At 35.1% G+C, this 15,122-nt stretch overlaps 1 protein-coding gene across 2 annotated transcripts in view; it reads right to left on the bottom strand.

Annotated features, from left to right (window-relative positions):
• LOC135775874 (uncharacterized) overlaps positions 1-14,659 on the bottom strand; it is a 28,253-nt gene extending 13,594 nt beyond the window's left edge. The window contains exons 1-2 of one of the 2 annotated variants that reach the window (XM_073812987.1): positions 14,526-14,659; positions 13,345-13,442 (exon numbers count right to left, since the gene is read on the bottom strand). The gene's annotated coding sequence lies outside the window, so the exon portion shown is untranslated. The remainder of the gene's footprint in view (positions 1-13,344; positions 13,443-14,525) is intronic. The other variant, XM_073812988.1, reaches the window with a different exon arrangement.
• Between the last annotated feature and the right edge of the window lie 463 nt (positions 14,660-15,122).

Here is a 15,122-nt window from a genome sequence, read left to right as displayed (position 1 = left end):
TTGCAGTAACATGTTTGACTGGCTGGTGTAAAAAAAACTTTAAGGGCATTTTTCTCAGTTTCAGTGTTTGCGTAGTTACTGCACTTAGCATTTGTAGGGCAGTATAGGCCAAACTGCCTTTCCATTGTACACTACCACTGGAAAAAAATGACTCATTCAATTTACTACAATTTTAAAATTTTAAAAAGGTGTTGCAAACAGTTTATTTAAGCTACATTTAAACAAATGTTTTTTGTTTTGTTTTTCAAAATTTTTTGTTTAAATGTAGCTTAAATCAATTGATTGCGACCACTTACCTTAAAAAAATTAGTAAATTGAATGAATCATTTTTTTCAGTGCATAGTGTCGTAATAAAAATTTAGTTTAATCATAAATCCTTGCCCACATAAGAGAGAAGCTCATTCCAGCGCAAGAGCCTTTAATCTATGAATATATTTATACTTAATTTACTTATCAGTAATCAATCATTCTTAAGGATTTAAGTGCTACTGATAAAGTTGACTACAGTACTGGTGGCGAGGCCAGAAATTTTAAACTGAGTGGACCTTGGTGAAATAGGGTGGATCTCTATGCCAACTCTCAAATTACATGAATTTACAATATAGTGTTTAACAGAATATATTACGTTTTATAAAACGGCGGGCAGTTCTGGTTCTTCATTCTGATTGGTTGAAACGCGTTCTAAGCCGTGATAAAATACACCGGTAACCCAACGGTTCAGACCACATTACATAAGTATCACTGCGCCACTGTTGCTGCATACTGATTTAAGAAAATAAACACCAGTGTCTTTAATCATATTTTTAATTTGTCTACAGTTGCACAATTAATGGCGATATCCAGATAACAGTCAATAAATATTGTGGAGTCATCTCGTCGATAAAGAGAAAACGTTGTCTGAGGAGTTTATAAGTCAAGTTCATACGTCCGCGATTATCCACTGGGGGGCGATCTTACCCAACTTAAACACTGACGCATTCACTCAACACTGAAAACACAGCGTGTAAGTTTTGATGGCTCTGATTCTGATCTCTTACAAAAGTTATACACAAAAATGGAATTATCTCCGCTTTTAGCTGAAAATTTAAGAGGTGATAAGAGAACAAATGAAGGTAGGATGAAACGTTTTTTTTGTTTGTTTTTGTTTGAAAGCGGATGGTCTGTTCTTTCATTTGATATTTAATGCTTATTTAAAGAAGATAATTTTTCTGCAAGGCATTAAACTAAAACTGGGTGGCAACTTAAAAAAAAAAAAAAAACGCTGACGGGGAAAGAGTTAAGCATGCTTCCAAGCATATTTGATCATCACTTCAACGGTTGCACAATATATATGTTAATGTATAAATTAAATTAGATGAATGGTGATTTATAAAATAAACACCACAGTATTAAATTATATTTTCATTGTGTCTGTGCTGCCTCTGTGTTGGTTGGGAACTGCGCTCTGTTTCAGTCACACTTGATTCTGAGGAACTACTTTGTTTGGCGGAAGAGTAATATTTGTACGAATATAATTACAACTTATTTGTGTTTTATTTTATAAAATCCCTCTAACTTATGCATATGAAGTAATCGTTTTATAAACGCAATAAACCCCCTCGAAGCAGTGGGGTTACAGTGCATTTTATTACAGCTAAGGGGGTTTTAGGCACTCCGCTTCGCGTCGTGCCTAACAACGCCCCTATAAAATGCACTGGTAACCCACTGCTTCTTGGGGTTTATTGCTTTATTTTATATCATGTATGAAATGATTTTCGATGTGGATCAGCAAAAAAGGGGAAAATAAAATAATAAGAATAATGAATAAAATTCATCTTTTTAAAGCTACAAAAATGATTTTAAGCTCGTATTGGATTAAAAACATCAATGTTGTTTCAGTTACTGCACATGCACACAGGTTGTTCCCTGCGCCCTCCCCTTCCCCAGAGAATCATCAGTCTTTATTAATGATTGGTTCTTTTAAGTAATACAGTAGCAGTGATGAATCTCGCTCCTACTCTGTTTTCTTTATACAGTGTACATGTTGTCTTTGGGTCCATCTTTCCTAAATATGGGGCACCTTTTCATTTATACACCAATGAAACTCAATTGTACCTTGAATTAAGGGTAATGATAAATGCTCTATTGAAGCATTACTGGCTTGTTTGCAAATGTTTGGTTAACACCAAATGTTTAGCTTAAATAAGAGTACTCAACTCAGCTTTTGTTTTCATAGCACCAATACAAACAACAATTGTTGACCAAGGTTCTGTACAATAGAACAGTCGCTCCAGAAAAATGCAATTATGCGATTGCATGATTCAAAGCATAATTAGCCATAGTCCGCATATTATCAAATAATATTATCAAATACGCCGCACTTTTGCAGCATAAATTGATTAATGAATCGCAACAATCACAAAAAAAACCTCTGCATTTTTCTGGAAGGACTGATATAACAAACTAACACCATGTGCAACATGAATTACTTAGCAGGGCAAACCAGACACAGCACACATCTTCAGCAATTTAAAAAGCAAGAGAAAAAAGATTAACTATTCAAGAGTATTGGTGCTGCCACAGCAAAGGATTTTAGAGACATTACATGATTATGTACAGATAGTAAATAAAACATATACTGGACCAAGTGATTTGAACACAGTAAAAAAATTCCGTAGAAATTGCAGCTGGGTTGCCGGTATCTTACCGTAGATTTAAATTTATGTTTTTTACTGGCAACATTTTTTTCAAAGTTAAATTAATATTAAACATTTACAAGTCTTTGTCTTTACAGAGTAAAACTAAAAAACAGCATAAAGCAAAACATTCTGGGAAACAAAATCTGAAGCAAAAAACAGAAAAAGGTTGATGATGATTTCTGGTTCCCAGAATGCTTTGCATGAGGCTGTTATTGTATAGTTTTATTCTGTAAAGATAAAGACTTGTTCATATTTAAAATGTATTTAACTTTGAACAAACTCTTGCCAGTAAATATTATATAATTTAAATCTACGGTAAATTACCGGCAACCCAGCTACAATAACTTTGTAATTTCTACGGAATTGTTTTACAGTGAATGACTCTGGTAATTTGGACTTTGGTAATTTAAAGGTGCAGTGTATAATTTTTAGAAGGATCTCTTGACAGAAATGCAAAATAATATTCAAAACTGAATTATCAGGTGTATAAAGACCTTTCATACTGAACCGTTATGTGTTTATTGTCTTAGAATGAGACGTTTTATCTACATACACAGAGGGTCCCCTTACATGGAAGCCGCCATTTTGTGCAGCCATGTTTCTACAGAAGCCCTTAACGGACAAACTTTTTTACTAAGTTGTCTCCAATGATGACATGTTTGTCCGGTGGCGGCTACCGTATATGTGTTTCAAAAGCAAGAGATGAGCAGGGGACTGAGCCGTTGGTTGCAATTCACAACCTCACCACTAGATGCCGCTAAAATGTACACACTGCACCTTTAACATCATTTGTTACTCCATATGCAAAAAACCTTAAAGGGGACATTCCATGAAAATCAGAGTTTTTCCATGTTTAAGTGCTATAATCGGGTCCCCAGTGCTTCTAATAACCCAGAAAACATGAAAAATAGCAATACACTCTAAAAAATGCTGGGTTGTTTTTAACCCAGGGCTGGGTCACTATTGGACAGAACACACTGCCGGGTTAAAATGACCCAACTGCTGGGTTATTTTAACCCAACTGCTGGGTTGTTTCAACATGGTTGATTGACAATAACCCAGCAATTGGGTTAAAACAACTCATCAGTTGGGTAAATTTAACCCGGCAGTGTGTTCTGTCCAATAGTGACCCAGCCCTGGGTTAAAAACAACCCAGCATTTTTTAGAGTGTAGTTTTGGTAAGGCTCTCTCTGCAAGCATGTGAATATATAGGTCATTCGGATTTCGCTCCCCCCATGACGTATGAAGGGGATCTTATTATAATGATACCGCCCCTTCAACTGCGCTATCCAACCATGACACGGCATTACGAGTGCGAGCGACAGAGAGAAAGAATGACTGACAGCACGATGCATTTGAATTCCCTCAAACACAAACAGTAGCCTACAATCTTATAACTTGTAGATTTAATGGACTTTCTAAAGGTTGAATTAACGTTCTAAAGGATTAACCTTAACTTAGTGTAAGATAGAGAGAGAGAGAGAGAGAGAGAGAGAGAGAGAGAGAGAGAGCAACGCAACGGATCACTTTCATCAATACAAGTATGTTGTTTAATATGTTTCTGTGAAGTTTTTATGAATGAACACGAGGATTAAGGCACTGCACGAGACAGAGTGAGAGAACAACGCGTATTCACTATCATACACAATAAGTAAATATGTTGTTTAATGTCTCTCTGAAGTTTCAAATGAATACGAGGAGTTACAAGATAGAGAGTGAGAGACTGACAGAAACGCGAATGTGTTCAATATGTGTACACAATAAACTTAAACATGTCATTTGATCTGTTTCTCTAAAGTTTAAGCATTAAACGTGTTGTTTTATTACAGATCATTTAAATGTGCTCGTGTAGTTTGGTCAAAAGTAAACTTCTGAGTGTTTGTGGAAGTGTATTTTATTGTAACATGCTGAAAATCATTGTGCCTGTTTAAAACACTGGCATGAGAGCTAAAAGTCTTTATTTTTATTCCAAAATGTTCCCCATCTGCTGATAAACATGTATTTAGTATGCATAAAACAGATGATTGACTTTTTAAACTTGTTCAAATATATAATGCTGAACATCGCTCACTAACTTCTTTTGTGATAAAATCTCCCTCTTTTGTCTACAGCGCGAGCGCTTGAGACTCCGCCCACCTAAGCAGCTCATTTGGATTTAAAGTGATGCACACAAAAACGGTGCATTTTTGCTCAGACCCATAAAGTGCCTATTTTAACATACCACAATAAATTACCTATATGGCATTTTGAGCTAAAACTTTACATAATATGTACTCTGGGGACATCAAAGATTTATTTAAAGGGGCCATGACATGAAAATCTGACTTTTTCCATGTTTAAGTGCTATGATTGGGTCCCTAGTGCTTCTATCAACCTAGAAAATTTGAAAAAGATCAACCCAGTAACTTAGTTTTGGTAAACCATTCTCTACAAGCACATGAAAAAATAGGTCGTTGAAATTTGGCTCTCCTTATGATGTCATAAGGAGCTCTTATTATAATAATCCAACCCCTTAATCCAACCACAGCACTGCCATTTAGTGCAGAGAGAAAATAATTCACAGAACAATTGAGTTTCAATTTCAACAAACCACCATCATTGTGATCAGTGTTTGCACTTGATCTGCACATTTGCATTTTAGAGGACACACCCAAAACGGCACATTTTTGCACACACCTACAAAGTGGCAATTTTGACATGCTATAATAAATTATTTATATGGTATTTTGAGCTAAAACTTCACACATGTGCTCTGGGGACACCAAAGATGTATTTGACATCTTAAAAAAAGTCCTCTGACATGGGCCCTTTAATATCTTTAAAACATCTTGTGGAATGTCCCCTTTAAACAAATAAATGCTGTGGTTAAAGCACTTTTATTTTCAATTAACAACGCCTTCCAAAAGTGAAACCTCTCCTCTCTTTGAGGACATGATTGAAAGCATTGAAAGATTAATACTACAGTACGTAGAGTGCTTAAACAAGTAAAGTCTTGCAACAACCTGATTAAAGTCCCAACTGCACTGAAACAATCAATGATCCATTGAGAGCTGTGTGTGTGTGTGTGTGTGTGTGTGTGTGTGTGTGTGTGTGTGTGTGTGTGTGTGTGTGTGTGTGTGTGTGTGTGTGTGTGTGTGTGTGTGTGTGTGTGTTTCTATAGCATTGCTATTCCTGTGACGGTCCAGGCTAAAGCAGGATTAGATGAGTACTGAGTGAAGGGTTCGGTGTGAGTGCTGGGTTAGCCCGCCGGTAAAAATAGGGCTGCCGCATATAAGCCTTCTTTCATGCAGTATAAGTTAAAAATATGACGTCTAATTTCATCCCCAACTGGAAGGCCTTGCTGCTCTCAGAGAGGGATTGCAGATGTGCCTACTGCTTGAGGTTTGATATTTAGGAGTCACATTATAAAAAACAAGCTCATATGGAGTTAAGTAATAGTAGAGCTCTGAAGAAGAACAACTTGGGTGACATGCGGTGATCTTTGTGGTTATGTACACGTGTGATAGACTTTAAGAGCAGTGTGTGACAGACAGACAATAAACAATATCACCACTCATCCATATTCATCTCTCTTATACAGCAACCATTATTGAGGGAATTCACACAACCCTCGTGTTTGTCAGAAAATTGTTTGCAATTTGGCCAGGAAGTGGTGAAAGAAAAGTGACTACAATAAAAAATGAATGAATATAGCCCTACAATTACCATCTGAATAGGACTTAAGACAGCGTTTGAATGGCTAAAGAAAGGAAACACGGCATCAGATCAGCAGTCTGATCTTAGATCAGTTAATTCACAGAAACATTTAGATTATCAGCTTGTTAGCGGAGATATACATAAACTGGACTAATGTCAGATATTAATGTTCAAAATGACAGCTAGACACAAGATCCACAAGAGACAGAATGTTTGAAGTTATGGCAGTGTCACTGCATTTGAATGCTCACAAATGTATTGTTTTGCATCAAAAGACAATTATTAAACCAGTGGAGTCATTAGGATTAGTTTAATGATTAATGATGTTTTAATATGTTGACGCTCGACAGCAGAGGTGCCCAAAGTTGGCCCGCAATGACCTTTAATTTCTCCCATTATGCCACGTGAAATAAGGATAAAGAATAAACGTCATTGATGCAGATATTTCTAGTTAAACATTTTCTAAAATGTTACATTTTTTGTTTAATTTGTACATTACAAAATTTTTTATTGAAATTAAATGTAAGGAATTAAAGTGAATAAAAGGACATTTAAAATTATTGTCAAAATGATTTATTTTTTACAACAGTTACGTTTGGAAATATAACTGCATTAGTTATGCATAAAAAGTAGTAATGTTTGCTTATTTATTTTTTAAATATTATAAAATGATAAATTAAAAGAATCAGGGCCATTTTAATTTTTATATAACACAGCAACATTTACTTTTGGCTTGCGGCCCTCACACTTAAAAAAAAATATTCATTGAATTTAATAATTTTTTTAAGGTAAGTGGTTGCAATCAATTTATTTAAGCTACATTTAAACAAAAGTTTTATATTTTATTTTACTTTAATATTTTTTATATATATATCATTACCCTGTTTTATAAAGGCCCACCCACTTAAACATTTCTGGCTTCGCCACTGATATATATATGTAGCTTAAACAAATTGATTGCAACCACTTACCTTAAAAAAATGTATTAAATTCAATAAATAATTTTTTTCAGTGCAGTCAGGTTTGATTTTTGGCCCTTAGTAGGAAAAAGTTTTGGCACCCCTGCTCTGTAAGAAGATAATATGTTGGAAGTGTAATATAAACTTTTTGTTTGTGTTCAACTGAAGAAATTAAGTTACCACCACTACCACCACGATAGATCAACTGGTAGACACAATGCTGGCAAAACAACTGTCGTGGCTTCCATTCTTAGGGAACGCACATTGTGTATTGCTTGAAAACGCTGTAAAATTGCTTTGGGTAATCTGATTGGTTGACGGACTTACACCTGCATTCTGAAAGTGGAAAAGCTGTGCAGAAGGACTACGGTGGTTTGGTTTGCACACATGTTTGACTCTCGTGGAATCGCTGTAATCCAAATGGAGATATGAACTGTGCACCATCTGAAAGTTTTAAATTGACCTTATGTCTACCACTTTGCATCATCCCATCTGTGCAGGACCCATATCATGAGCTCAAACCTCAATTCTTAATAAAAGCATTTATTTAAGTTCTGACTACTTTATAAAGTAACCTTGTGTCAGCTGTAATATGACTTGGCGATGTTGTGAAAGCCATCATCTCTGATATTTACTTTAGTCACACTAACTATGAGTACGTATATCCTTCATTGATATTTGACATTTAGACAAACGGTATTCAAGCTACTAATGTGTGTGTAGCCCATATAGTCACTCACGTTACAGAATACAAGAATTTTATGAAACTACTCATTTCAAAATAACTCTCTAATTTCAAGTTCTCAGTTAAAGTAGATATTGACATTCATAATAAATTATAATTAATAATTATGGCATTTTCTGTGTAAGAAACCTTCAGAATTTTAATAATTTTCTGATTACAGTTGGAAATAATGCAAATCATTTACTCTGGTAAAAATCACAGTAGCGAGTAGTTATTTGGTGCAAACTATAGTAGTAAACATGGTATATCATGTCTTGTGTCTCACAAGTTTTCTCACTTAATTTTCTTGTTTACTGTATTTTTCGTGCAAGATCTGGAAACACTTGTAAGCAAACAATTGTGCCTCTGTCATTTTCTGCCTAAAATATTTTTTCCACTTGTAGGCATTTATTTTTTCACAAGAGAGACCTGTCATGCCAATGATGCACGATTAAATAATTCCTCAACAACTAGTTGTTGTCACGTACTCTAACTCTATAAATACAAATATACAACAACGATGATGACAAGGAGACGGGATTCTTTATATATAAACTCTGGAACTTTATTAAAACATACAACGAAGACGAGGAACAGCATCACATAGACGTACACTCACATTCAACGACCGACAAGGGAAAGACACGGGCAGAATATAAAGGGTAGTGATAATCAAACATAACATGTGAAAAAACTTAACTATAATTAGACACAGGTGTAACTTATGAAATGAGATAACAAGGACAACTAAAGATGATTAACAATGAATTGAACTGAATGCAACACAAAATCCTGACAGTTGTTTAGTTCGGTTCTGTCACTACCTGCATTTTGCGGGAAAATATTTTTTTTAATTCTCAGATAAATTCTTGATTTTTGAACCTGTCTGTGAAATCCAGCTTAAAGTCCCCATAATGATAAAATGAGGAACATCAAAGCTTGATTTATATCTTTGACATGATCTTACTCAATAGTCAATAGTTAAGATATAAAGATTATATTTTCACAGAATATTCTTATACTGTTGAATGATTTCATGTAGAAAACAATAATTAACAAATTAATTCAGCTGGGTTTCACAGACCAAGTCAAATTTAAAGTCACCATGAAACGGAACTAGCGATTGTCTTATTTTCCCCATCTTGATTTTTATCCGAGTAAAATGAGAAAAAAATGTAGGACTTGAATTCCATCAAGAATCGATAGGATTGTTGGAAGTTGGGTCATGTTGCTATTTGCTAATCACTGCATTAATTTTTCATGCATTTTTGATTAAAGATTGTGAGGGCGCATATATATTTTTAAAATAACTAAGCTCACAGATAAGTCATTTGTAAAAGAAAAAAACCCGCAATATTCCAAATAAAATTAAAGTTCTTAATTTAAATTTCATTGTGACTTTAAGTTCTTAGATTTTTTTAACTCGTCTTTTAATTGTTTACTCATTCTGTTTCTGTGTCTGACAGATGTGTGTAATATGTTATTAGAAACACTACTTTATAGTTTCAATTTGTACAAGATGACAGTCATAGTGTTTGTCTATGTATGAGTCAAACGCAAATGCAATTTACAACCTAAATATTTCGGTGAAACACAACTTGCCTGGTTTTTCTGAAACTGTGTTTATTGATTTTAATTGGATTTTTTAAAATGTGGAACAATACATTTAATCAGATTATGCAAAAATATGTGAAATTCTCCAGTCATTGTGGATTATGCCGCGATTTTTATTTCTTGTTATTTACTAGGACATACCTGTATATCAGCCATACTCCTTATGGTAGCTCTGTACGCTCAATACAAAAGTCACATATGGTAATTATTGGCCCAGTTTGACAGACAAGGCTTAGCTTAGGCCAGAACTATGCCTTGTGACTCAGGCATATTTGAAGATATATCAATGCAAGTTATTTTCAGTTAAGACAGCTCAAACATTAGTCTGGGACTAGTCTTATGTAAATCTTGTGTGTAAACCAGGCAATGGTGTGTCAATATACACAGGATGCTTCTGTATTTACTCTCTCCTTTATCAGGTGTCATCACTAAGAAACCTTGAAACTTCATAAGTTGATATTCAGACCTGGGCTGTGTTTCCTGAACAATGACATAACTCACTGCAGAACCACCATAGTACGATGCATAGTTGGAGAAACAAACTACCTAGTCAAGACTGTTTCCCAAAAATATAGTAACTTTGTCTCACATTCGTCGTTTCAACCATGTTGGTTCAACAACATAGTTGATGATGTCACGTGGGAGGTGGAGTACTAATTAATCTGTGCAAATCGATTTAATGTCAGATTATTGCTGTAAATAACGTACATTGCATTGGATGACTGATTTTGTTACCATGATTTATTTGTATATTTTATTTTGATTTGTTAAAATTAAATTAATAAATTACATGTTCTGTAATAATTTTACATTTAAAGCAAAATATCAAACATTACAAACATGCGTATCCAGAGCACGTGCTCTTCTACAACGCCCAAATGCATGAAACAGACACTCCCATCTCTGGAATAGCCTGAAAATTTTAATCCCGTTTGAATCGGTACATAAAATCACAGACGTCCTGGGGGACACGTTGAAACTCAAACATTGTTTGGAAAACTAATCCCGTCCGAATAGTGCTTTAGTAAAGCTGAGCTTTGACTACATGAGTTTTTAAACCCTGAGCAATTATGAAGTCATAAACAGGTGGAGAATCTTGACTCATTTTCTCTTCTTGAATCTCAAACTTGCTCACACAACAAGATTTGAAAATCACATCAAAGACTAGAAGATATTATTAAGATGATCATGTCAGAGGGAATACATAATGTGAAACTATTATAATATTATTATTACTCAGCTTTCTACACGCACCCAATATGTTTAAAACCAGTGTGAATTCTCATCAGCTCTTGACTTTAATGGAACGGTCGTAAAACATTTTTGTTTTATACAGCGAGTCGTTTTGTTTTCAAACTTTTACAAACCGTTTGACCATCAGATTCAGGCTTCAAAGATATAGTTTGGAATATTACTATATTACTTATTGCAACAAATTTGAATACCTCCCATGTACTCCATCCTCGTTCATAATATAACGCATAACACATTATATAAATAAGGTAATACATGTGAATAACTCCATGTAACTTCTAATACTTTATCCTATGGGTCATTCTACAAAAAAGGTGGAAATGCTTGTCCCTTGCTTCTGCAGACCGCTTAATCATTTAATTTGACCTAATAATCCCATAATGATACATATATTTAATAAATATAGACTGTGCTTAAAATGATGAGAGAGTTTATTTATTTAATTTTCTTTAAATGTCTGGTCCTGAAAATTGCCCTGTCCCTTTTAACATACATGGAAGTTGAACTGTGTACTTATAATTTAAAACCATGTTTTTTATAAAACAAATCTAATTTACATTAACCTTTTACCCTGTATGAATTTACTACAACACTGAAATAGTAAAAATACACTATTATTATGAATAATATCAAATAAATATTTGTCCCCAAAATTTATGTCACTGGTGTTTCCCTACCCAAAGCACTTTTATTTTGAAACAATGCATCAGCTCTTTGAAGTTTTCCATGGGTCAAGAGGTCAGTGGAAGAAGTGCAGTAGAGGAAGGCAAAAGGTTTTTGAGATGTCTTACCTTATTTGTCTAAAATATCATGATATATCTAAGAATTTTGAGATGAGATTTTTTGTGTTAAGATCTTTACATAAAAATACATTATAGTGAATAAGAATGTGATTGTTACATCTCTGATGAAATGGCACATGGCTAATGGCAGCCATTTTGTTAAAATATTATTTTTTTCTGTAATTTGTCATTGGTGTTACCATCATTGGTGTTACCGTCATTAGTGTTACTTCTCTAATGAGTACTTCCTTAGCACTATTCCTTTAACTGACCAACATAAAAGCATAAAAACAAAACAAGATGGAAAATTTTATGAAAGTTTATTAGTTTTATCATATTCATTTTCTATTATTATATTCTAATTTTGTCACTGGTGTTACAGTGTGTCATTGGTGTTACATTGTGTCATTGGAGTTAAACCAAATTTTAGTGTTATGAATGTATTTTCTTGTACTTTCTAGTAATATTTTGTTGTTGATATGGGATGTAAGACATTGTTGATATTTCAGTCATCAAAGCCTTTTTGGATGAATATTTTTGTTTTTGTTGGTTTTAAAGAAAAAAGTCAAACTGAGAATCAACTAATTTCATACAATGTTGGGTAAAGATGAAGAATTTAATTAAACAAATATTAATAATCAATTATTTTTCTTGCTGTTATCATTCCTCAACTCAACCTTTAACTAAATACACAAGCTGTAATGATAAAAAATATTTAGTATCAACATTAATGTTGTTTAAATCACAGATAACACCAATGACAAATAAATGACTCATGGATTCTTTATTATAATGTATTAAAAAGTTAAAAATAGATTAAGCTCCCCGTTTTGCGGATTCGTAGATTTGACAAATTAATTTATGCTATTAAAGAAGTTTTGGGTATGTTGAAAGAAGTTCATGTAAGCACATTTCCATCACCCGAATTCCACCTTTTCTGTTGAATGACCCCTATAACTATATTTCAAATCTGCCATGCCTTTAAAAGCATCTGCCAAATGCATAAATGTAAATGTACCTCAGTCTCTCACTGCCAAGTAATCATCCAGATTCAAAATCCTAAACATCAAACATTTTTAATACGATCCAGGCGACCCTGATGTTTCTCTGAGCAGATCGTTAGGTTAAAAATATGATCTGTCAAGACCTCACATAATCTGAGCCTAACATGTTTTTTTGTCAGATTGTCGGGGGGGGGGAAAGGAGTTAATTCAGACCAAAAATTCTGTAGTCTTAGTTCGCCAACAGATTTTGCCTAAAGAACGGTCAAACATGAGCAGTCCTCATAAGTCCACACATGGCCAATTTCCATTCATACTGTACAAAAAATCCAACTCATCATGCATGCGATCTCAATCCCGCAAAACGTGGTCTTAACTAACTCATATGCCGAGCACCTAACTAATCCACAGACTCAGATGTTAACTAACGCTCTGACAGCGCTCTTAACTCCTCCGCGGACTCAAATCATAACTAAGCCACAGACTTTGAACTAATCTACAGACTGAGCTCCTAACTAAGTCACAGGTTGCATTATTACCCAGCATTTTCTTTGGCTCCGTGCTCTACACAATATTGAATATTAAAGTTGAATATAATTAAGTGTGTGTGTGTTATAGAGCAGCAGAATTACTCACATGAACCTGCTCTTGCTCTCGGCCTCCTCTTCATGCATGTGTATGTGTGCGTGTGTAAAAATAGACATCTTAAAGAGGCAGTAACCGCCTGAGAAATCCTAAATCAGAAATACAGAAACCCAATTGAATGGATGACCATAGTAGTGCACTGCCTATCCACTCAGTTCATTCACATGAATACATTTATACAGCCATCAAACTCCACAAAACAGTGCTAAAGTGAAGCTTTATGTTGTTCAATAATGCGCTCTGCAGTAATGAACCTAAATAACTATCATTACGTTGTGAGCGTGTTGTGTGTCCTTTTACAACCTTGATTGTGTGTGTGACTCTCACACAAACACACACACACACACAGAGAAGAGAAGTGAGAAGCATCCCTCCTGACATCATTATAAAACTGATTCTCAGACCAAACTTCACAGTGCTAAAAATGGATCGTGAGTCTTCAGGAAATGTAAGATCAAAAGTCACCACTGATTCATCATACTGGCTTTTATTCATTTCACAATCTCTGATGGATTATAAAACATCCAGTTTAGCGTCATTCCAAAATGAACTTAAACTCGACTTTTAAATAAGGAATTGAAACCACACCAACTCATATCATTCAACTTTGTAATGTTTGAATGATTCAGAGAAGTTCCAGTTGGCTGTCAGCGCAAAATCAAGAAGCTCTTTGAATGGTAAACAGACGTAGATTAAAAACAGCACGATTTCTATGATACCGTCTTTAAAGTTCATACAGTATAACATGTATACTGTCAGCTAATAACCGCTTATATCCAAGTCTATAAACTAAATCAAGCAGACTTTGTTATATTTAACCAAGAACAGACCATGGTAAGATTCAGAGCAGGTAGAAATAGATTTTCAAGTTCAAGTTCAACTGACTTTTTACAGTATGAAAAGCAAAGCAATGCATTACGACACCTCCTTTTCCCAGTTTCAGCACAATCTTCTATTTAGATGTAAGCCCTGTATTCCTGTGCTTTACATGCAAAGCTGGTGAGAGACTTAGACGCTAACACATCGATAGTCTTGTTATTGCTCGAAAACACACACACACACACACACACGAGACAGACAGACATGTGAATCCCTAACATTCCTCGCACACTCTCAAGTGATTTAAACACTCATAACAGCCATTCTGTCACACACACTCAATAGTGTCCTACCTCTCTGGGTGTCACGCACTGAATGATCATATGAAAGCAACAGTGACACTGCAGACAGCATGATGCTCTCTAGTTTATCTTGTGCTCACCTAGACTATCTTTTGGCTCGTCCCTCTCTCCGTCTCTCTCTTTCTGTGTGTGTAGTGTAAAGCTTGCTCAGCTACACACATACACATTTCAGCTTGCTCGCCCTTTGTGACCCCCCCCCTCTCTCTCTCTTTCTCTGTGTGTAGGTGTATAATTAGACTCAGTCCTGTGGTGATACAGCTTTCGCTCATTGTGGAGCTGCTGGACGTGCTGGCAGGACGCAGAGCAGATTTGCTCATTAAACTCTTAGGGAATGTACCGTCACTGCCTCCGTCCCATTGGCCACTTCACTTTCATCCCGGCTATGGACTGCTGTGATTGGCTCCTGCACCGCATGCTGCTGACAGCGGCTTATGCCATTGGCTGCAGTGCCACATGCACCGGCTTGAAGCTTGAGCACATTTGTGTGACATTTTCCATCTTTAATTGTCAGCAACTAGTTCTAGTTTATTTGTGGTGAAGTATTGTCAAGAATCTTGATGTAGGATGTAGGCTATTTAAAGTGATGGG

This window comes from Paramisgurnus dabryanus, chromosome 21 (genome assembly GCF_030506205.2).
Source record: "Paramisgurnus dabryanus chromosome 21, PD_genome_1.1, whole genome shotgun sequence".
Lineage (NCBI taxonomy): Eukaryota > Metazoa > Chordata > Actinopteri > Cypriniformes > Cobitidae > Paramisgurnus > Paramisgurnus dabryanus.
The sequence above is the reverse complement of the archived record's forward strand: the minus strand, read 5'-3'. Positions and strand labels throughout refer to the sequence as shown.